Source organism: Squalius cephalus, assembly GCF_949319135.1.
Source record: "Squalius cephalus genome assembly, chromosome: 15".
Classification (NCBI taxonomy): Eukaryota; Metazoa; Chordata; class Actinopteri; order Cypriniformes; family Leuciscidae; genus Squalius; species Squalius cephalus.
Window position 1 is genome coordinate 34,099,871 of NC_137136.1, and position 25,761 is coordinate 34,125,631.

A 25,761-nucleotide genomic window follows, 5' to 3' on the forward strand; every position below is an offset into this window, starting at 1 on the left:
GTTGCTGTAATTTATAGTAATAGTTTCAAAACCACTAAGAAATCAAGTTTTAAATATAATTCTTTTGAAGCATTGGTGCTTAATGTAAAAATATATAGTGTAAACGATAAATCACGTTTGAGATTTGTGCTGGCTACTGTATACAGGCCACCAGGGCACCATACAGACTTTATCAAAGAATTTGCGGACTTTCTATCAGAATTAATATTGACTGCAGATAAAGTACTAATTGTTGGTGATTTTAATATACACATCGATAATGAAAAAGATGCATTGGGATTGGCATTTAAAGACATTGTAAATTCAATTGGAGTTAGACAATACGTGTCAGGACCTACTCATCGTCGTAATCATACTCTAGATCTAATATTATCACACGGAATAGATGTTGATGCCGTTGAAATTCTGCAGCAGAGCGATGACATCTCAGATCATTACCTAGTCTCGTGTAATTTGCATTTAGCCAAGGCTGCAAAGCCGACTCCGTGTTTCAAATATGTGAGACCTATCACTTCTGCTACTAAAGATTGCTTTATTAATAATCTTCCTAATCAGTTTCATCATCTCAGCATCTCAGATAGCTTAGAAGAACTAGATATTACAACAGAAACGTTTAACTCTCTCTTTTCCAGCACTTTAGACACAGTTGCTCCGTTGCGCTTAAAGAAGATTAAAGAAAATAGTCCAACGCCGTGGTACAATGAGCACACTCGGGCCCTTAAGAGAGCAGCTAGAAAAATGGAGCGCAACTGGAAGAAAACAAAACTAGAGGTATTTCGCATTTCATGGAAGGAGAGCTCTATTGCTTACAGAGAGGCTTTAAAAGCTGCTAGATCTGCTTATTTTTCAACCCTATTAGAAGAAAATAAACATAATCCTAGGTATTTATTTGAAACGGTGGCTAAACTAACGAAAAATAAAGCTTCAAGCCCAGAAGTTTCCAAGCAACACAGCAGTAATGACTTTATGAACTTCTTCAATTATAAGATTGATAATATCAGGGACAAAATTATAACTATGCAACCGTCTACTACAGTATCGCATCAGGCAGTGCATTGTAGTCTCCCTGAGGAAAAATTTGATTCATTCGTTGCTATAGGAGAGGAAGAATTTACTAAACTCATTAAATCATCTAAATCTACAACATGTATGTTAGACCCTATACCGACTAAGCTACTGAAAGAAATACTTCCAGAGGTCATAGATCCTCTTCTTAATATCATTAATTCGTCTTTGTCTCTAGGATACGTACCAAAAAACTTTAAGCTGGCTATGATTAAACCGCTTGTTAAAAAAACGCAACTTGATCCTACAGAATTAGTCAATTACAGGCCGATCTCGAATCTACCTTTTCTGTCAAAGATATTAGAAAAGGCAGTATCCTCACAACTGTGTTCCTTTCTTGAAAGAAATGATATCTGCGAGGATTTCCAGTCAGGATTTAGACCGTACCATAGTACCGAGACAGCTCTCGTTAGAGTCACAAATGATTTGCTCTTATCATCCGATCGTGGTTGTATCTCTCTATTAGTGTTACTCGATCTTAGTGCTGCATTTGACACCATTGACCACAACGTTCTTTTAAATAGATTAGAACATTATGTTGGCATTACGGGAATTGCACTAGCATGGTTTAAATCATACTTATCTGACCGTTATCAGTTTGTAGCAGTAAATGATGAGATGTCTCATCGATCACAAGTTCAGTATGGCGTACCACAAGGCTCAGTACTAGGACCGTTGCTGTTCACTCTGTACATGCTACCCTTAGGAGATATCATTAGGAAACATGGCATTAGCTTTCACTGCTATGCCGATGATACTCAGCTCTATATTTCTTCAAAACCTAACGAAACTTATCAATTCACAAAATTAACGGAATGCATAGCGGATATAAAAAATTGGATGACTTGTAATTTCCTACTTCTAAATTCTGAAAAAACAGAGTTTCTAATTATTGGACAAAAAACTTCCTCACGTAATAATCTAGAATACTGTCTAACACTCGATGGCTGCTCTGTTAAGTCTTCGTCGTCGGTTAGGAACCTGGGTGTGCTCTTTGATACCAATCTTTCATTTGAAAGTCACGTGTCTAGTATCTGTAAAACTGCATTTTTCCATCTTAAAAATATATCTAAATTACGCCATATGCTCTCATTGACAAATGCGGAACAATTAGTTCATGCGTTCATGACCTCAAGGCTAGATTATTGTAATGCTCTACTGGGTGGTTGTCCTGCACGCTTAATAAACAAATTACAGCTGGTTCAAAACGCAGCAGCTCGAGTTCTTACCAGAACCAGGAAGTATGACCATATTAGCCCGGTTCTGTCAAAACTGCATTGGCTCCCTATTAAACATCGCATCAATTTTAAAATATTGCTGATCACTTACAAAGCACTAAATGGTTTAGCTCCGCAGTACTTGAGCGAGCTCTTAACGCATTATAGTCCGTCACGTCTATTGCGATCTCAAAATTCCGGCCAGTTGATAATACCTAGAATATCAAAATCGACTGCTGGCGGTAGATCCTTTTCCTATTTAGCACCAAAACTCTGGAACAGTCTTCCTACCATTGTCCGGGAAGCAGACACACTCTGTCAGTTCAAAGCCAGATTAAAGACACATCTCTTTGACCTAGCTTTCACATAATACATTATAGACTTCTATAATTTAATGTTAGGCTGCATAGATTAGGTCAGCCGGAACCGGGAACACTTCCCAAAAATCCTGATGTACTCGTTACATCATGAGAAGAATGGCATCTACGCTAATTTTAGTGTCTGTGTTTATCCCGAGGTTTTCCTGCAGCCTGCCGGATCCAGGCCGTATCCAGATCTGACGAAGGACCTTCGCCTGGACCGATGACAACGCAGTGCTGAAGTGCCAACTAGTCTCTCCCTATGGAGGATCCCACTACCACTCTACAGATAAGGCGTTGTCGGGAAAATCCGTTTCGCGTTCCTACCCCAAAGCAACAAAATAAAATAAAATTCTTTATCAAAATTTATAGGGAAAGACAAGTACTTTGTTTAGGCTTGGCTTGTAGGGAATTCCAAACCTGCATATATTCAAACGCACATAACTATAGAACTCATTCTAAATGCTCATGTGAACGCCACAACGTTTCTCACAGATTCGCGTTTAAAGTCTGTGTAGAGGGATTGGTGTCGTCTTAGCGGCCCCTAATTTAATAACAAATGATCATTGCGACGGAAGCAAATCAATCAAAACTAACTTCAGATGGAAATAACTTAACTCTGCTGTAAAGCCGAAACAATCTCTGTTACCTTAAATTATACGCTTATCTCTGTAAAGCTGCTTTGAAACAATCTACATTGTTAAAAGCGCTATATAAATGAAGATGACTTGACTTGACTTGATTGGTTGTCATTCAAACGGCCTCTGGGTGAACAGAAGAAATGAACAAAGTGAAGATGTTAACCTGGGGGGTATTCCAGATAGGTTATCTTACCAAACATACCCTGAACTCTTAGTTGATTAACCCAAACCTTGCTTACTCAAGCTGGTTCCAAAAAACGCGTCCGGGAGTAAGTTCAGTCAACTCAGAGTACAAATGGGTAAATGGTAGAATATAGTGTATGAGTGGTAAATACCTCACTTCTTTCTGGGACTTTTCCAAACTCTCTGAAAACAGCAGTTGTTAAAAAGTGCAATCTGGATATCACCATATTGAGCAACTACAGACCAATCTCAAATGTTCCATTCATAGGCAAGATCAGTGAAAAAGTTGTTTTCAATCAGCTGCACAAATTCTTAAGCTTGAATTGATACTTTGACAATTTTCAATCTGGTTTCTGACCGCATCACAGCACAGAGACAGTGCTCATAAAGATAATAAATTATATTTGTTTAAATACTGATGCAGGCAAAACATCAGTGCTGGTACTACTCGACCTCAGCATTTGACACTGTCAATCACAACATACTTCTTGACAGGCTGGAAAATTGGGTCGGGCTTTCTGGGATGGTCCTAAAATTGTTCAGGTCATACTTAGAAGGGAGAGGTTATAATGTTAGTATAGGAGACCATAAGTCATAAGACCATAAGTAGACATCTATGACATGTGCCTCAAGGCTCAATTCTTACACCGCTTTTGTTCAACCTGTACATGCTCCCACTGAGCCAAATAATGAGAAAGAACCAAATTGCTTACCACAGACGACACACAGATCTACTTAGCCCTATCGCCTAACGACTAGCTCTATTGACTCCCTGTGCCAATGCATTGATGAAGTCAACAGCTGGATGTGCAAAACTTTCTTCAGTTAAACAAAGACAAAACTGAAGTCAAACAAAGATGAAGTTCTCAAGGTGAATGCAAACCTTAACTCTAGGGGTCAAACAACTAAACATCAAGTCAGGAATCTTGGTGTGATTTTGGAGTCAGACTTTAGTTTCAGTAGTCATGTCAAAGCAATAACTAAATCAGCATACTATCATCTGAAAAATATTGCAAGAATTAGATGCTTTGTTTCCAGACAAGACTTAGAGAAATTTGTTCATGCTTTCATCACCAGCAGGATGGATTATTGTAATGCCCCCAGTTACATTTAGTATTGATTTTACATTAAAATATTATTCCTTGTTTATAACTCAATGGCCTAGGACCTAAATACATTACAGATATACTCACTGAATATAAACCCAACAGATCACTCAGATCATCAGGATCACATCAGCTAGAAATACCAAGGGTTCACTCTAAGCATGGCGAGTCCGCTTTTATGTATTATGCTGGAACCAGCTTCCAGAAGAGATCAGATGTGCTCCTACAGTATCACATTCAAATCCAGACTCAAAACTCTTCTGTTTAGCTGTGCATTTACTGAATGAGCACTGTGCCATTGTGCGTCCCACTGTACTGTACTGTATTTTTTTTTTAATATATATTTTTTTATTATTTTAATTCCTTCTATGTAAAGCACTTTGAATTACCATTGTGTATGAAATGTGCTTTATAAATAAACTTCCATTGCTTACATAACAATTCTGTAGGATACTATACATTTGTGCTGTATCTATGATTTAATACTTCTGTTGTTGCTATTAATATCGTTCTTTGCTGTGTTGTCAAAAGCTCTCATATTCTTAGATACACTGTTATTTTGCCAAAGTTAGTGAAAAAAGTGGAAAATGAAGATTTAGCAGGTGAAGCAATACATTAAATCTTTCATTGTCAGTCATTTAGATAACGTCCTGCTCATTTTGGATTGATGGCCCCTAATTTTGCCATGTCGACTCCATCATCTGTATCTCTCAGCTTGTGACAGTTTCTTTCCTCCTATTCTTTGATGTTTTCTTACTGGTTCATTTGCTGCATAACAGCAAAGTATTCGCACTTGGGCATTACTCCATTGCAAAAAAAGTGCAATAATATATTAGGGTAATATGTGAGATACATCAATGTCTACTCTATTATGGGCAGAATCTTTCTCAAGCAGTGTCACATATAGAACTAGCCTGGCAAGCGAACACATCTTCCTTTTTTAAAAATGACTTAAGTGCCGTTCTTTGCTCTTTTCTCAAAGGAAAGCTTAACTCCAAGTCCTCCAGAGTCGCGACCAAAGCCGATTTGAAAGACCGCTGTTCGCCAGCAGCTGCAGCCATTCTTTGTTTTCAAGTAGCAGGGAACCGTTGCAACTCTGTCGTCATTATGTTAAGCCCGCCCACCGACTTTATACACGATGTGATTGGCCTGACTAGAGTTTGGTTTTTCCAGCTCAAAAGTCAATGGAGTTGCTAGACCACTGACTGCAAAATAAATGTTGCTGCCGCTAGGGTGCGTCTAGATTTCTAGGCTAATATATAGAACCTCATAAGTGACTGATTTAGAATGCTCTGAAAGCAACTTAGTGCAGTACACAAATAGTGTTCTGCTAAATCAGACATATTTCTTGCTTTGCCTGCCATTTTGGGTTGAAATTTCAACTTGCACGTTCCAATGCATGTGTTTCTCTGTATTATTCCTGCATCCAAGGTAAAAAAATAAATAAATAAATAATTAAAAAATGTATTTCATATACAATACAGGCTTACATCTGTATTTTCTCACACTGTCTTACACTGTCTTTTCTACACAGGCTTACACTGTCTTTTCTCACAGTGTCTGAAACGTTTTGATAAAGAACCTGGTCTCTATAAACCCCTCCTTCCCAGAACCTTACTATTCTCTGATTGGTCAGATTGCCCAGTCTGTTCTGATTGGCCTACTGCTTACAACGCTCTTCCTCGGAGCATTTTGGATTGAATTTTCAACTCGCATGTCCAAATGCATGTGTTTATTTGCACATAGTAAAAGCTGATACTACTAAACATGTTTCCACCAAAAAGATTGGGGTGAGTGACCCAAAATACTTTGCCAATTTTTTTTTTCACTATATCCTGAACAGTAAAGTGATCTATTCCATTTAAACAGCCGAGTCCTATACATTTTTACTCCATTTGAAATGACCCTGTTGTGAATCTTTTTGCATTCTATGTTTGATTCTTTCAGATCATATCTGATTTTGTCAGGACCACTACTGCTCTAAAGGATACAACTCTTGTCAGATTCAGTAACCAGTCCCATTGATTCAGTAGAAAGTTTCTCTGAATATGTGGTGCAGACAATATACACCAGAGTGTTTTAGGGGCCAGTGTGGAGACTATTTTTCTCTCCATGTTTATGTCCTACCTTTTCTGTGGTGTAAGTGAATGAAACTCACCATTTACTCACTTCCATTCCGTTTCACACCTATTGCTCTTATATGTGTCTTAAACATAGTCCATAAAACTTTTTCTTTTAATATGCATTGCAGCCTCACCTCTTTTCTCACAGTGTCTTAAACGTTTTGATAAGAATTCGTTCCCTCCTTCCCAGGACCTTACTCTGCTCTGATTGGTCAGATGACCCAGTCTGTTGTGATTGGTCTACTCTGCTCTGATTGGTCAGATGGCCCAGTCTGTTGTGATTGGTCTACTCTGCTCTGATTGGTCAGATGGCCCAGTCTGTTGTGATTGGTCTACTCTGCTCTGATTGGTCAGATGGCCCAGTCTGTTGTGATTGGTCTACTCTGCTCTGATTGGTCAGATGACCCAGTCTGTTGTGATTGGTCTACTCTGCTCTGATTGGTCAGATGGCCCAGTCTGTTGTGATTGGTCTACTCTGCTCTGATTGGTCAGATGGCCCAGTCTGTTGTGATTGGTCTACTCTGCTCTGATTGGTCAGATGGCCCAGTCTGTTGTGATTGGTCTACTCTGCTCTGATTGGTCCGATGGTCCAGTCTGTTGTGATTGGTCTACTCTGCTCTGATTGGTCAGATGACCCAGTCTGTTGTGATTGGTCTAATCTGCTCTGATTGGTCAGATGGCCCAGTCTGTTGTGATTGGTCTACTCTGCTCTGATTGGTCAGATGGCCCAGTCTGTTGTGATTGGTCTACTCTGCTCTGATTGGTCCGATGGTCCAGTCTGTTGTGATTGGTCTGCTCTGCTCTGATTGGTCAGATGACCCAGTCTGTTGTGATTGGTCTACTCTGCTCTGATTGGTCAGATGACCCAGTCTGTTGTGATTGGTCTACTCTGCTCTGATTGGTCAGATGGCCCAGTCTGTTGCGCCAAAAAAACAAAACATGTACCAAACTCTTCCAGGCCTCAGCTACAACTACAGTGTTTGAGGGCGGGTCAAAGGACTTTATAATTCAAGCTGGAAATAAGAGTGCAATTACTGACGACTCATTTAAATATGTTTGTAGTTGGTTGTTGAGAGTAATACAGTGATACATTGCACCTATTTTTATAAAGTATTATTTTGCATTTATTAATTATTTGCTTGTTGGATTCTCTTGTGTGAGCTAATTGTAAAATGGAGTATCCATCAATTTACAATGGTTTGTCAATGGTCACAAACTGTTGAATCATGTAATTTTACAATTTCTCAGATTCTCTGAGTTTGAGCTGTTGATTTGTAAGACATGATATTGTAATAAAAGCACATCAGTGCCTGCAATGTGCCAACTAATGAAGTTTAAAAACATTCATTTTCAACACATTAATATTTCACGCCATTCTACAGTGGCCAGTACAATCTTTTTTGCATCTTTTTGAGACATTGTTTCATGCACTTTTTATTATTTTCCATTGTTGTTATTGCTTTTTGATTTGTTTTTCAATAATCACTTCAATCACTCTTCAGTGATTTGTAACACTATGACATTAAGAAGCTTTCCATGATGAGATTTTCTGTGAGAAAATGTAGCCCAAACTTCTTTGCCTCAGAGAGGTGAAAATATGTATCAGAATATTCTCATCTGAAAATAGAATCACACTCCTTCGGTGGTCTGTATTTTTTGACGCTTCCAAAGAAAAAAAGAAAAAAACAAGGTCATTTGTTCATCATGTGCAAAGTGAACACTACTGTATGACTGTGTATCGAGACAAGGATAATGCTTCATCTGCTTATTCATCCATAAGACTTTAAAGATAGTGGCTTAAAATATAAAAGTTTTAACCTATTAGGTCTGCAATAGAGTTGATTTCTAATATGTTAAACAAATGATTTTATTGGCTTTTTTATTGAAGAAAAGGAACATTTTCATTGCTCTGAGATTGCTTTCTCTCTTGCCACTCTGTCTGGGTTTATTTTGCGATAAGGACAAGTTACTGTATGGTTTGGCTGAGCTTCTGTTTATGTTTGCTGATCCAAAAGCCTAAATTAAATCTGTTCATCATATAAAACTGTAAGGGTGGAATTCCTGCAGGGGTTCAAGCTGCAAGACAGCCGAATGACTAAAGAAATGTTATTAGCAAGATGGTAGAAAACTGCACATTTCTTGTCTGTTCCACCCACTGCCACTTATACCAACGACGGAAACAAGCGCAGTTACAATAGCTTAATATGTGGGAGAGCGTTGCTATAGAGAGTGACGTTATTATATTGCAATTTGTAGCACTTCAAAGTCAATACCAAATCAAAACTAGTTAGCACATTAGTTGTAATTGAAAAGGTTTAATGACAAAATATGGTTATGGTTACACTTAAAATAGTTACAAAATAGATGTATGAGATGATGATAACTTATATTATTAATTGTACCCAGCATATATGAAAAATGTTACCTGAGAGAGAGAGAGAGAGAGAGCGAGAGAGAGAGAGAGAGAGAGAGAGAGAGAGAGAGAGAGAGAGAGAGAGAGAGAGAGAGAGAAGAGGAGGTAAAGTGGGAGATCCCCAAGAAAGGGACCCAGAGAAGAAGAGAGCCAGAGCATAAAAAGAGACAGCGCAACAGTTTCAATCTTCTTTTATCCTTTCCTGACCATGTGACTAAAACCCAGATGTGAGACGTTCAAACTGACCAATCAGATAATTACACTTCCCCCACCGTATGTCTTGGTTCATTTCAAATATCTTGGATTATTTTCAATCCTACAAAACTATTGTGTCTCTTTAGAAAATTTGGACTAAACCACTCGATTCATATGGATTTATTTTACGATCTTTTCAAGAACTTTTTGCAGTTTAAAAGTGGTAGTTGCGTAGCTGTCAATGGAGGGACGTAAAGCTGATTTCAGATTTCATCAAAAAGATCTTCATTTGTGTTTCAAAGACGAACGAAAAAGTCTTGTGGGTTTGGAACGACATGAGGGTGAGAATTAATGCCATAATTTTCATTCATCACTAACCCTTTAAGTCAGCGACAAGGAAATGCAGGGAAATAGGCTGACAGAGAAGGTTTTAAAATTGGAGACACGCATCTGAACTTTAATCAAGGATAGTAATACATTGAGCATATATGCGTAAAAAGTATACTTTGAGCTTTATTATCTTTTCAGACACTGTGAGGCTGCAGTAAAGCCATGCAAAACATTTTTTTTTGCTGGTTGTCTACATTAATTATTTTTGTGAATCAAATAGTCAGCATAATATTGCTAATCTTTGACCCAAGATGCAAAAGATATGACACTTGCTTTGTTTTTCTTTCTGCTTCTTTATTAGCTGAGAAAAGCAGTCAGAGCTGGCTGTTTCTATGAGCACCAGATGATCTAGTCTCACCAAAGAACACTCCGCAATCTCTGCATTACCGCTTAATTCCTCTGTAAATACACTGCTGAAAAATAGCACCTGCTGTCTCTTGCCTCTCATAACCAGTACTTCGCATTTTCCAATAATAATAACAATGTGTGGTCTGTCAGCTTCAAGCATTCATTAGTTGTATTTTACCCGAAGCTTACAGTCAGATCTCCCGGTGTGGAAGAGAAGACATCACACCACTTTTGCTTAGAAAATGGTCTCTTTCTGTAATGCTTTTTTCTTTGCGTGTTGTGTTGTGATTCATCTGAAAGTAATACAGCTTCGTCAGAGTTACTTGTTTACGTTTTAGATGTTTTGCTTTTAAGGTGAAGTGTGTAATTACTGCACTACAAGCGTCCTCAAAGAGAATCGAAACAATTATGACCATTTGCAAACAGGCTTTTCTTTCTACCACTCATTTGTCATTAGTTGGACAAAGAGGTGGTTCCAGCTTTAAATTGTCTCCAGTTTAATTGAATTCTCAATCGTTTTTATGAGATCAAAAATGACAACTGTTTAGATTATGGCATCTGATTTGCTGCTTGTTTGGGGTGTTGTAAAGGCTGATGTGTCATTGGGAATGAGGTCAGGTAACATGGCGAGACACACGTATCCCAAAGGCATTGCCTGTGATCTGCCCCATCACGGAGAAGCAGCGGATAAAGGACAACATGAGCGAGAGTGAATTTCAGGAACAAACACAATACTTGTGAAAGAGATGCGCTTTTATGTAGAATAGAATATTTATGTTTCTTTTTTATATAGGCATACAGTGGTTACATAAAACATTTGGACAGGTCACACTTCACACACTGTTAGAATGTCATTGTGTTAAATAAAAGATAATCTAACCAAGTGTCATCTGCAAACATATCCTGCTAGAGATTGTGCAATGACGTTCAAACAACTGATGTCAAGGTGATTGGTGACAATTTACAATAAGGTCCGATTTGCTAATTCATAGAGCAGTTAACTAACATTAACATAATATGGAACCAGATTGTAAAACGTAACCAGGTGATCTTTTATCAAATTAATGAAGTCAGTCCTCAAGAACCCTGCAAACATAAACTATTCTGAAATGTTCTGCTTAAAAAGTGTGCTTGAGCTTCTTTAAATAAATGACACGTTGACACTGATGTTATGACATTTTAAGTGTGAGTGTATGTTGTAAGTGTATTTAGAATTATAAATTGGGAGTTTTTATGATCACAAGAGGTTTTATCTGATAAATCACATAGGTCTGCCCGATGAGATACATTTAGTTTTAACGGTGTTATTTTTAATCTTGTACATTTAATTTGTATATAATATACTCCTTTTCACACCTAGTTTGTTTGAAAAATTGTATTCTAAAACTTAACCCAAAGCCATGCCAGAGTCTATGAGCTGCAGAAAGATGCAAAAAAAAAAAAACCTAAAAAAAAAACAAAAAAAAACTTTCATCCTCATTTTTGTCTTGTTCAAATACAAAAATCTAAACACTCTTAAATCAAGATACATTCATGAGAAGCAGGAAAAAACTAGGAAAAATCTCCCTATGGAGTCAGAAAAATAATCTTGTTTTCACTATGGATTTTTTTTTTTTTTTTTTTTTTTTAATTTTAAGCAACACTTAATTTTGATAACCATTTTCTTAACGTAACGAAGGAACTGCTTCTCTCTTTTGTCTGTTATTGGTTTGGTTTGCTATGATTTTAAATTTGTATAAATTAACTATTTGTATTTTTTTTTTTTTCTATTTGCTAAATCTTAAATCGCCTGGCTAGTTATTATTCCTTTTTTGTCTTCTAAATACTTTATTTATTTTGGCATACTTTATTTATTTATTTATATATTTGTTTCATCTTTTCAGTTTTGGCATACTGTGTGGCTGGGTCTTCTGTGTTGCTTAGATACTTTTTGTGGGCAAACATTGCAGTGCTTTTGTTTGGATGATTTTGTTGAGGTCAACCAACAAAACATTCTAATGATTCTAAATGTGTGTTCCAGGCTCAGTTCTACAAAGGAGCGGTTGCTGGGGGTTTAGCGGAGGTTTTGTGTTTTTTCTTCTCTGCATGGTTGTTTGGTTTTAGTGTTACAATAACCTTCGTGTCCTTTATCTCTTGCAGTGTGTGCATGTCACTGGTGTGCTACTAGTGTGATCAGCCTCTCTCTCTCTCTCTCTCTCTCTCTCTCTCTCTCTCTCTCTCTCTCTCTCTCTCTCTCTCTCTCTCTCTGTCCCACTCAACCTGATTGCTTCCAGTTTGCTGAAGAGGGTGTCAGATGGTGTTTAAAGATGAACAGTTTGTTAATAAATACATAAATTGGGAAAATTTCACCATAGTGGCCTTCATTACAATCTATTTAAACAAAACACATACAATTTTACAATACATTCTAACTGATTTAGGTTAATTAAAATGCAATTTACCAAAAAGTGTCCCACTTTACCTGACTTCACCCTAGATATTATACAGTGGTGGGAAGTTGGAAAAACCCAAACTAAAGTTTTCTGCCAAAAATATACTTGATGTTCCTCAAAAAGAATGGAAAATATGATTAAATAACTTGAAAATGAGATTCTTGAAATTGAAAATAAAATGTTGGAAAGACATGAAAATCAATTACAAAATGTTATATATGAAAAAAAAAAAAACTACAGTTAGAAAACTTATTACATGAAAAAGTAAAAAGGAGCTCTTATTAGAGCTCGTTTTTCTCATATTAGAGATATTGACGGACCAACATCTTTCTTTTTTAATTTAGAACGAAAAGTGTGTCAAGAGAAACAAATGTTGTGTTTAAGAAATGATAGTGGCGATTTACAGTATTTCATGGCCCATCTGAAATTAGTAAATTTGTTGTAGATTTTTATTCTAAGTTGTATGATATGGAAATGACAGATTGGGATAGTAAAACGTACTCGGTTACTAACGTAACCTCGGTTCTCTCTAGAAGAGGGAACAAGTACTGCGTTGAAAACGCTAGGGGAAAAACTCTTTTTCACGAAATACTGAAGCAAAAAATTATCCTTTAATTTTTTAAATAATGTAAAGCGCATTGCAGCAGCACACAGCCATGGGCGAGACGGCTCGCTCGCTCATTGGCTGCTCTGCGGCAACTGCATAAGCCTATCGAGCGAGGCCTGCGGTGACGTCAGGCCAATGAGGGCGCTTCGCGCCCTCCTTGCCACTTCCCGCCGAAACGGGCGTGGCTTAGTCCTATAAAGGGAGCTCGAAAAGGCTGATTCACTGATTTTATTCATCGCCGAAGCGAACCAGAGTGAACCGTACGCACGGCCAGAAAACGCAGTACTCGTTCCCTCTTCTAGAGAGAACCGAGGTTACGTTAGTAACCGAGTACGTTCTCTTACGAGAGGTCTCTCGTACTGCGTTGAAAACGCTAGGGGAACCAGTGCAAAACGCCGTGCGTACTGTGATTAATCACCCATAAACCTGGAGACCCAAGCATAAATCACTAGAGGGACTCACAGAGAGTCCTGGAACAGGAAGGGAACCCTTCTGCCCCTATATGGTGACGTCCACTGACGCAGTAACATGACATCACATAGACAAGGCGGGGAGCCTGAACTAATGTGGGAATTTGTGGGTCTTACGCAATACTGCCCATATGATAGCCGGCAGCGCACTGCGCTCGCGGCCTCAGAGTCCTAATCAGACCACTGATTTGATTATACCGACAATAGCTTAGCCTGTAGAGCGGGAACCTCTAGGTTATAAAACCTAATAAATGTAGACGGCGAGGCCCAGCCTGCCGCCATACATATGTCCTGTAAGGAAATCCCACTAGACCAAGCCCACGATGAGGCAACGCCTCTCGTGGAATGCGCTCTGACACCCAATGGGCACGGAAGACCCTTGGCAGTGTAAGCTAGCGCTATAGCATCGACTATCCATCTGGACAGGCTTTGTTTCGAAACAGCCATTCCCTTGGAACGTCCACTGAACGAGACAAATAGCTGCTCAGTCTGTCTAAAGACAGAAGAGCGAGACACATAAGCTCTCAGGGTCCTTACAGGGCAGAGAAAACTTGAGTCCCCTTCCTCGCCTGACACCAGCAGGGCAGACAGGGAGATAACCTGAGCCCGAAACGGTGTGTTGAGGGATTTTGGCACATAACCATGCCTAGGTTTGAGTATGACTCTTGAGTCACCTGGCCCAAACTCTAAGCACGCTGCGCTCACCGAGAGCGCGTGCAGGTCACCTACGCGCTTAAAGCTGTAGTCTACGATGTTGAAAATCGGTCGAGAAAGCCTGAGACAGTTGGGAAGTTTTAAAAAACTCATCCCGCCCCTCCACACACACCCCCCTCCCTTCTGTGCTACCTGATCCCTCCCACCGGGAAACGACCTAAACAACGTCACTCAGTCAAGCTGTGATCACCGGTAGTAAACATTGGCACATCTTGTTCAAATTCCGATCGGCTCGAACAGAAACTGAATATATACTGAAATATATTCAAGCACTTCAAGAAATATAATCACTTTGACCCGTGATAGGCGATGCTAAACGGCTAACATTTCAATGCCGACCGGCAGCATAGGCATGTTGTCAGACTGATAAAAAGCTATTTATGTAACACCTCACACCATAAAAGTAAAAAATAAATGCTTACCTGCTCAACAAAAAGTCAGCCGTGTCAGCGTCGTTTTTTTTGGTTTGTTTTTTCTCCATTGCTGAGCTGATGCTACTTTGCTAGCTACCATAGACTGTCAGCTGCTTGCCCGCGAAATTTCATGACGCAGGAGGGGGGCGGGGTGGGGTGCGGTGGGGTGGAGACGCGAGCGTCAAGAGGAGCGGGGGATTGGATGAGAGCAGTTGACCAATGTAAGCTGTCCGGCCGGACAGCTTAAATTGGTCAACTTCTCTGCAGCTGTACACCCAATAGAGTGAATGGATTTTTTTCATTCTTTTTTCTCTTCATATTGTTAGGACTGTACTGTAGAACCATAACCAGCATCTAAACGAGGTTATTAATAATGAACAATCTTTGAAATCGTAGACCATAGCTTTAACTGAAGCGAGAGCCAACAGAAACACTGTCTTGAATGACAGATGTTTGAGGCTAATTGTTTGGATGGGCTCGAAAGGGGGACCCTTCATGGCCTCCAAAACTGTAGAAAGGTCCCACATAGGGACTGAAGGAGGTCTGGGAGGATTCAGCCTCCTAGCTCCCCTGAGGAAGCGGATGACTAGATCGTTCCTCCCTAATGACTGACCGAGCGTCGTTTCAGAGAATGCTGCGATAGCCGCCACATAGACTTTGAGCGTGGAAGGGGCTCTGCCCTTATCCAACAGCTCCTGTAGGAAGGAGAGAACCTCCGTCACCTCACAATCGAGGGGTGAATGACCCCGAGCCGTGCACCAGCTGGAGAATACTGACCACTTTGAGGCGTAAAGCCGTCTAGTTGACGGTGCTCTAGCCTGAGTGATAGTGTTTAGCACCCCCACTGAGAGATCAGCGGGTACCCGTTGAGCGCCCACACGTGGAGGGACCACAATTCCGGGTGAGGATGCCAAATCGAACCCCTGGCCTGCGAGAGGAGGTCCTACCTCAATGGCACTGGCCACGGGGCAGTGTCTGCTAGCTGCATCAGAACTGGGAACCACGGCTGGTTCATCCAGAGCGGCGCTACGAGCAGCACTGCGCATTTCGTTTCCCTGATCCGTTCTAACACCTGAGGCAGGAGGGAGACGGGGGAAAAGCGTAGAGCGGACAGCGCGGCCACATTCGGGACAGCGCGCTCTCGCTCTTGGAAAAGAACGCGGGGCAGTGAGCGTTTTCGTGGGACGCGAACAGGTCCACCTCCACTCTGCCGAATCTCTCCCACAACAGCTGGACTGTTTGCGGGTGTAGAGACCATTCGCTCGTAGGAACGTTGTTCCTGGACAGTCTGTCTGGACCCAGATTCTGGATCCCTGGCACATGCACTGCTTTCAGCGAGCGCAAGTTGAGCTGAGCCCATATCAGGAGGCGTTCCGCCAGCCTGTACAGGTTTAGGGATGTGAGACCGCCCTGGTGATTTATATAGGACACCACGGACATGTTGTCCGAACGGACTAAGACGTGTTGGTCCTTGATTTGGGGACGAAAACGCGACAGCGCGTTGTCCACTGCCAACATTTCCAGGCAGTTGATATGTTGGAGCTTTTCGCGTTCTGACCACAGGCCGAAAAACGCTCTGCCCTCGAGCAGCGCTCCCCATCCCGATGTGGAGGCGTCTGTCGACACACCTATCACTCTCGAGGAAGTCCCCAGGCTTACACCTGATTGGTACCAGTCGCTCGTCTTCCAAGGTTTTAGAGCTTCCACACAGCTCTGATCGACCCTGAGACGCAGCCAACCGGATACCCACGCTCTGCGCGGTACTCGCGCTTTCAACCAGAACTGCAGAGGGCGCATGCGGAGCAAGCCCAGCTGGAGAACTGATGATGCTGAGGCCATAAGACCTAGCATCCTCTGAAATTTCCTGAGCGTGACGGTCGCGCCACAGCGGAAAAGTTTCGCCGCGCGCTGAATGTCTAGCACGCACTGTGTTGACAGCCGCGCTATCATAGACTGTGAGTCCAGAACTGTGCCCAGAAACGAAACCGTTTGACTGGGGTTCAGCGAACTCTTCGTCCAGTTGACTCTGAGACCAAGATTCTCGAGGTGATCGAGTAAAATGGCCCTGTGCTCCACGAGCTCTGATCGCGATTGCGCTAGAATCAGCCAGTCGTCCAAATAGTTCAGCACTCGCATGCCTCTGTGTCTGAGAGGTGCGAGCGCTGCGTCCATGCACCTCGTAAATGTACGAGGTGCCAGGGATGAGCCAAACGGCAGGACTGTATACTGGTATGCTTGGCCCTCGAAGGCGAATCTCAAGTATCGCCTGTGACGTGACGCTATCTGTATTTGAAAATACGCGTCCTTCAGATCTATCGACATGAACCAGTCTCCTCTGCGAATTTGCGCGAGGATTTTCTTGGTCGTGAGCATCCTGAAACTGCGTTTCACTAATGCTTTGTTCAGCTGTCTTAGATCCAATATGGGTCTGAAACCCCCGTCTTTCTTGGGAACCAGAAAATATCTGCTGTACAGCCCCCCTTCGCTTTGAGCTTGAGACACAGGCTCTATAGCTCATCAGTTTTGATATTTCGGCACGAAGTAGGTGTGCTACTTCTGAATTCACCGTAGTCTCGACGTGCGCTGTGGAGCGGCGAAGACGTCGATAAAACTGTAGCGAGTAGCCTCTCTTTATAATGTCTAGCACCCATTCCGAAACCCCTGGAAGCGCTGCCCATGCGTTCGCATGGATGGCTAAAGGTTGGATGCGAAGCGCGCTCTGTTCGTCGGGCGACAGAGGTGCTTCGGTGTGCTGTAACATAGGCGCAATGCCTGTGACATTCGAGGCGGGGAGCGTGCTGATCACAGCGGGCCGAACGCTCGTCCTCAACCTGACTACGGTGCTTAACCGAGTGAGGGAGGGCTGAGCGGGTCCCAAAGGACTCATGGTGTCTGTGAGTAAGTGTGGGCGCGGGGAAGCGGGCACCTTTACTGCTTTGGACGCGCTCTCTGCCTGGGCAGAGCGAGCGCGCACAGGTTTCGTTTTTACAGAAACCCTGTGACATGTGTGACATAGTGTTTGTGGGCACTGGGAAGTGGGCACATTTACTATGTCGTTTGCGCGATCGACCTGAGTCGATTTTATGGGCGCGCGCCCTGTGTGAAGGGCTGTGCTTGTGTGTAGGGATGGGCACTGGGCAGTGGGCATCAGCACTACATTTATAGCACCATCGGCCGTGGCCGGGATACCAGAAATACACTCTTTACAGGATTTATCTGGGTAGCCGTAAAAACGGCTTTTGTGTGCAGGCAAGCGGGCAACTGTACGGGCTTGTGCGTTGCAGAAGACGCTGAGACAGTCGCAATTCCTGGAACTGAAACAGCGGCGCGCTTGGGTGAGAGTCCGGCCGCAGCGGGACTCACACACCGGCGCTTTCCTAGGCATGCTAGGATGTTTTCGGGGCTTCCGGTTTCACCGCAATCCTCGGCCGCGGCCCACGCGGAGCGGGGCGTCGGTTGGTAGAGCGAGAGTGGGGCCTCGAGCTGCGTTGTTGTTGGTGTTGCAATGAAGCAGCAGGAGGAGGAGGCTGTGGCTGAGAGCTCCGTGGGGCCGGTTTAGCACGACTCGCTGAAGAGCTAGAGCGCTTCGGAAGGAAGTGCTTGAAGGCTTGAGACGCTTTCTGGACCTCGGCGAATCTCTCTACGAACTCGTTGACAGAGGATCCGAAGAGGCCAGCAGAAGACAGCGGGGCGTCGTGGAACGCGGTGCGCTCAGACTCAGCCATATCCGAGAGCGTCAGCCACAGGTGTCTCTCAGCTACAGTGGCGGAAGCCATGCACCGTCCCATGGCCTGTGCAGCGGACTTAGTAGCGCGGAGAGAGAGATCCGAAGCGCTTCTTAAGTCCGAGAGGCAGATTGCATCAGGTCCCATCTCGTCCAGCTTGCGTAGGAGATCTCCCTGGAAGATCTGCAGCGTAGCCATGGTGTGTAGTGCAGACGCAGCCTGCCCAGCGGCGGAAAAGATTCGCGCGAGCAGTGTCGACGTCATGCGGCAGGCTTTGGATGGCAACACCGGTTTCGTCCGCCGTCCAGCAGAGGGCGGGCAAAGATGGGTCGCTATCGCCTGTTCCACCGGCGGAAGAGAATGGTAGCCTCTGTTTTTAGCATCGTCTAGAGTAGCGAATGCTGGTGATACAGACGAACGTGTTCGTGCTGAAAAGGGAGCGTTCCAAGCCTTCGCAACTTCTTCATGAAGCTCAGAAAGAAAGGGGGAGGGCTTGGATTCCGGAGAAGTGCGCTCACCAGGGAGAAAGCTACCATCCAGTCGAGTCCGAGAAGGGGGCTCCGGTGCAGACCACTCGAGGCCGAGGCTCGCCGCGGCCAGCGAGAGTACGCGCATCAGCTCCTTCTCGATGTTAGCTCTTCTGTCAGGTGTACGAGCAGGAAGCGCGAGATCCACAGAGCTCGCACAGTCTTCGCTGCCCGAGGCTAACAGAGAGCACGTGTCATCCTCCCCCGACGCGGCTTTAGAATCAACTTCCTCTACCGAGGCGGTGGCAGACAGCGGTCGCTGGGCATCAGGAAGTGATCCAGGCGAAGCCGGTGAAGCAGGCGGGCGAACCAGCGAGCTTAGTCGGGCTGGAGAAGGTTCCGGGACCCGCTGAGAGCGGCGCTTTTTACGGCGCGGCAGTGCAGCGGGAAATGCAGGCTCGTAGAAAACTGCCAGGCGAGTCCTCAGAGTCACCATAGGCATAAGCTCGCAGTGAGGGCAGCCGCCGTCAGCGAGCGCGGGCGCTGCATGGTCTTCACCCAGGCAGGAGACGCAGATGACATGACGGTCTCCCTCGCTGAGTGGGGCTCGGCACGAGCCGCATTTAGAAGGCATCTTGAAAAAGACGCGAGCTCTTTTACGAGTGTGTGTCGCAGGGCGAACACACACACACACAGAAGGATAAACAGAAAAGGATATGGGCGCCGGAAAGCGCAGCAGGAACGGCAGTCGAAGGCGGCGTCGGCCAGCAGCTTCTGTAAGTGACTCGTCCCGCTGAAGTGCTTCTCAGACGACGCGTTGCTTCTTCTCGTGATCCAACGATGCGTGAGCTTCGCTGAAGAGATGAAAAATCAGTGAATCAGCCTTTTCGAGCTCCCTTTATAGGACTAAGCCACGCCCGTTTCGGCGGGAAGTGGCAAGGAGGGCGCGAAGCGCCCTCATTGGCCTGACGTCACCGCAGGCCTCGCTCGATAGGCTTATGCAGTTGCCGCAGAGCAGCCAATGAGCGAGCGAACCGTCTCGCCCATGGCTGTGTGCTGCTGCAATGCGCTTTACATTATTTCAAAAATTAAAGGATAATTTTTTGCTTCAGTATTTCGTGAAAAAGAGTTTTTCCCCTAGCGTTTTCAACGCAGTACGAGAGACCTCTCGTAAGAGAACTGAACTTTTTGATTCAATCCCAAAACTCACACCAGAGCATAAAGAAGATTTAGATTGCATTTTAAGATTTCAAGAAGAAACAAAAGCTGTGCAAGAATTATCAATAGGAAAATCCCCTGGATTAGATGGTCTTCCCTCTGAATTTTTTTAACAGTTTTGGGAAATTATTGGAAAAAATGACTATGAAGTGATTTTATTTTCAATGTAAACCGGAGTTTTACCTACTAGTTGCAGAAGAGCAACCATAAAAAGGTGATCTTACTTTGCTTAAAAAATGGAGGCTTGTAGCTTTATTGACAACAGATTATACGATTTTCTCTAAGTGTATCTCTAATAGATTGAATGAATATATGGGCGTACTAATTCATTAGACCAGTCATATTGTATACAAAACAGGTGCATTAAAGATAACTTATTTCTTATAAGACATGTCATTGACTACTCAAATGTTAAATAATATTGATTTAGGAATACTATCCCTAGATCAAGAAAAGACTTTCGACTGAGTGGATCATTCTTATCTGTTTGATGTTTTAAGTGAATATGGCTTTGGGAATGGTTTTATTTCATGGATTAGATTACTTTATGAAAAAGTGGAATGCATGGTTAAAGTGCCTGGAGGGTTAAGCATGCCTGTTCAAGTCCGAAGGGGAATAAGGCAGGGTTGTAATAAGGCACTTTCGGGTCAGCTCTAGAGTTGAGTCACTGAACCATTATTGTGTAAACTAAGAACTTCATTAAAAGGTTTACATATTGAAGGATCTTTTAATAAAATGATGATGACAGTGTAAAAGACTTTCCAGAATTGGAAGTAAAAGTTGGTGTGGTCTCATGGCAGGAGGAGGAGGGAAAACTGCTCACATTTAGTACTCCAGAACTAAAATCCTTTCATGAGGTGGACAAGAAATCTATGTATCATGTGTGTGTAAAAGTAATGCGTTTTCAAGAATTGAAACAAGTACGTGAATCAAAATGGGAAGAGATATTTGGTACAGATCTCTCACCTAAACGCAGCTGGAGAACTTTATAAGATTCCTACTGATAAAAGAACTGGTGATTTACAGTGGAGGATCATACATGGAATATTAACCACAAATAAACACAAAGCTCACTTAGATTCTAGTGTTACTGATACTTGCCCTTTTTGTTCATAAACTGAAACTTTTTTTCATTTGTTTTCAGTGTAATAGATTAGAGCCAATTTTTGATGTTAAAAGAGTGGTGTGATAAGTTGGGTCATGTTTTTAGCCAAGAAAGTTTTATTCATGGTCCTAAATCAAGAAATGTTGATGTTTTTTTTTATTATTATTATTTGTATTGACAAGCTAAATTAAGTATATGGTTGACAAGAAAAGCTACGATTGTGGGAAATGGTTCCATCAATATTGTTTTAACATATAAAGGTTTGATTTTTGCTTGTTTAGTGGTTGAATTTGCCTTCTATAAACTTGTTGGGAAATTGGTAACCCTTGAGGAAGTTTGGTGTTTAAATGGAATTTTATGCAAGATAAGTGATGGTTGTTTAGAAAAGATGTAAATTTTTATTTTTTATTATTATTTTTGTGTGTGTGTGTGTATAATTGTGGAATTACAATCTAAAAAGTCTAACTATGATTTACACATTTTTACACAAAAAAATTGTGTAATTTTTAAAGCTGTGAAATCAATGAAATATACTGTATGAATTGAGTAAATGCAAGTGAAAAAAAGAAGTAAATCTGAGTAACTGCATCTGGTACTTTAACAAATAAAATTAAGTAGAAATAATTTAACATTTAAACATTTAAAAACCAATATTTATGAGTAATATTAACTGTTTTTATTTATGAGTAATATTAACTTTTTTTTATTTCCTCTAAACCTTTGTAAAATAGTATTCTATACAACCACCAGTATACATGACATTGGCCTTTATTGTCGATGAGTAGGCTACAGCAATACAGCATATTTTACACTGTTGTAACATGTATACAATATTGCCAACATTTAAACTCATTTAACAAACATTTTAGAAGTAAAAATGTTACATTTAAACATTCAGGTAGCCTAATTCAAATGTAATCAACCGGTCTGTTATCCAATTTCCACCGGATCAGCGCTGGTTCTCGTGCCGGAGACGGCGGGAGACGGCGTTTCACTCATAGCCGAAAGATACTGCGAGCGACTGACTCCATAACCTGCCAATAAACAAACAGTGCACAGTTCTGAGGACATTTTATCATCCAAATTATAATTATTGTTGGAGAGGCTTTTGGACTGTTAGGTTCTGATTTTGTAATGATGAGTAAACCCTTCGGGATGCCGGTCAGAGCATAAATAATGAGGAGACAGGTGATCAGATTAACTCTGTGTATTGGAGGTAGATGGATGAACCACAGAGGTATATTCAATGATGTACATAGTCTGGAAAATAAGTACAATAAAGATAATGAATAAACTAAATATATATACAATAATAAGCATTCAATGTTGCATAATGTAAAATAATTATTCTTAATTCACACCAGTGACATTTCCCTATTCAACATCCAGTTAAATAAACAGAAACGAGGTATTCCACAGGAAAATAGGCTGTAAGCAACCATGTCATCAATAACATACAGTGCCCATATATGGATAACCTTGTGGCAATATAAAAAGCATTCAAACAAACATGACGCTAATCACTCGTCTGGTATTATAACAGCTTAACAGACCAACATCATATCATTAATAACCCTTTAACACTGATCTACAGCTTAATAAAGAATGAATAATCATACTTTAAATAATAATACCGATCTGAATAACAGAACGATCTCCACAGGACATGTCCGGGCATGCACGTATGTCACGGACGCAAAAAACTCTGTTCAGATCACGTTTAACACAAAAATAGTAAAATTATCTTACTTTGAGGTCAGTGACTAACATCGTGACATTCCATCTGCAGCAATCACTACGAACGAACAGGAATCAACAACTCTGCAGCTGACAGCTCAAACAGATCACACAGACACAGCAGATAGCGGCAGCTCAACTAACTACTGGCTCACTAACGGCACATTACCATGACTACGGTTTCATAATAAAAGTCCCTACTAAATGAGCCTTTAATACAGCCGCCCCCAAAGATGTGAAGCATCTTTGCTTCCTTGAAAGGTGACTTCACTAATCAGGGTTAGGAGCATTAGGTCCATCCTTTGGTAAGGCAGGCAGGATGACCAGGCGGGCTACCGGTCTGGTATAAACTTGGCCCCTGATCTCCACATCAGCTGACCGGATATGACCATCTGGGCTTAGGTGGGTCTTGATGACTTGTCCCACAGGCCATAAGCTCCGAGGTAATTGTGGGTCTACAACCAAAACAAATGTTTTCTCCTTCAAGTCGGGAGGAGAGGCTTGCCATTTCTGCCGAGTTTGGAGACTAGGAAGATAGTCCCTTATGAACCTGGACCAGAATCGGTCGGCTAGGACCTGGGAATGTCGCCAGTGCCGACGACTTAGCATCTCTGATTCTGGGTAAATGACTTGAGGCAGAGATCCATCGGGCCGCCCCATGAGGAGACTATTTGGCGTCACCGGGTCAGCATCTGCCACGTCTGATGACACATACCCTAAGGGTTTTGAGTTCAGGATGGCCTCCACTTCCAGCAAGACTGTCATTAAGACTTCCTCGGGAACTGACTGTGAACCCAAAACCGTGTACAAGGCTGATTTAACAGATCTCACCTCCCTTTCCCAAACTCCACCGAAGTGGGGGGCTGATGGGGGATTAAAGTGGAAATGGATCCTCTGGCGGGCAAGCTGACTCTGTATGTCAGGAACTAATGCGGCATAAGCTTCCCGTAACTCCCTTTCAGCCCCGCGGAAGTTCGTACCTCGATCCGACCATAACTCAGCTGGTGTCCCTCTCCTCGAGACAAACCTTCTAAGAGCCATGAGGAAGGAGTCGGTACTCATGCTTGAGAGTAGATCTAAATGGACGGCTCTCGTGGTCAAACATTTAAAGAGAATACCCCAACGCTTCTCTGTACGTCTTCCGATTTTGACCAGCAAGGGTCCAAAGCAGTCCATTCCACAAGAATGGAAGGCAGGCTTGTAGAGCCGAAGGCGAGCAGAGGGTAGATCTGCCATCTTTGGGATTGTCGGCTGAGCCCTCCACCGTTGACATTCTGGGCAGTCATGTTGAAATCGTCGAACAGCTTCGCAGCCACGTAGAATCCAGTAGTATCTCCGTATTTCCGCGAACAGCCGTTCAGATCCAGAATGATGTAACTTGTGGTCATAATGGTGAATGATCAAACGGGTGACTGGGTGATTAGGATCCAGGACCAAAGGATGTAAAACGGAGTCCTCAATGCCTGCAACTCTCCTCAAACGACCTCCTACCCTAATCAGACTACTGGACGGATCCATTTCAGGGGCTAGGGTAATTAGTCGACTTTTGGACCTGACTGACTTTCCACTCCCTAACAGTTTATAATCCTCAGGGAAGGATTCCTGCTGCACCCGTTTGAGGATATGAAGCTCAGCCTGATGGTAATCCTCAGCCTGTGGAGAAGTCCCCGGAGAAAGGGTAGTTCGAAGTTCTTGAGCTGTCACATCCAATAGTTCCTGCCAGGTGTGGTAAGTCCATCCATCAATGTTGTCAGAAGAGGGAGGGAAGGTACTGATCCCACAGAAAGCAGATTTCCGCAGTTCAACCTTATCTGCCATGGTCTCAGTCTTAGGTATTACTGGCCATTCCTTGGGATCCTGGAGTAGAAAGGAGGGTCCTTGGGACCATCGGTTTGGTGCAGCAAGGTATTGGAGAGATTTCCCTTTCGTGAGGTCGTCGGCTGGGTTGTCTGCAGAGCTTACATAATGCCAAGAACACTTATCCGTCAACTCCTGGATCTCAGCGATTCTGTTTCCCACGAAGACTCTGTAGCGACAGGACTCCGAATTCAACCACTGGAGGACTGTGGTAGAGTCTGTCCACAGGGAAATCGACTTGATACGTAGGGTCAACTCATTCTCAAGCAACTTAGCCAACTGTGCTGCGACTAGACTTCCGCAGAGTTCCAGTCTTGGAATAGAGTGAGTTCGCTTAGGAGTAACACGCGAACGTGCTAAGATGAAGGACAGGTAAGTCCGACCTTCCTGGTCGGTAGTCCGGAGGTAAGCCACCGCTCCATATGCCTGCTCAGAAGCATCTGAGAAGACATGTAACTCATGGGTAGCTTCACCCATTCCAACTTCAGGAGGGACATAAGGTCGGGGAAAGGTGATACAAGGGAGGTATCGGAGTTCGTCCTCCCACGTAGTCCAAGACTGGATGAGCTCAGGTGGTAGGTTGGGGTCGTCCCACCCTCTCTGTTTGTTCCACAGTTGCTTGATGATGACTTTAGCTCGAGTCGTATAAGGTAGAAGCCAGCCAAGAGGGTCGTATTGGGAAGCTAGGACCTTATAGATATTCCTCAAAGTAAGAGTGTTATATTCCACAGGTCGGTGTTTGTAGGACAAAGTGTCCATCTGCCAGTTCCAGCTTAGACCCAGCGTCGATTCAGGGATGTCTGACTTCTCCTGCGTTAACCACAGTTCCACACTCTCAGCTCGGGCATTGGTTGGTAGGTGACTCACCACGCCAGGGTCATTACAGGCCCACTGGCGAATTTCAAATCCAGCTTCAGAAAGGATATTCCGTAGTCGATCAATCAAACTTCGCGCTGCATCAACAGTAGGCAGGCTC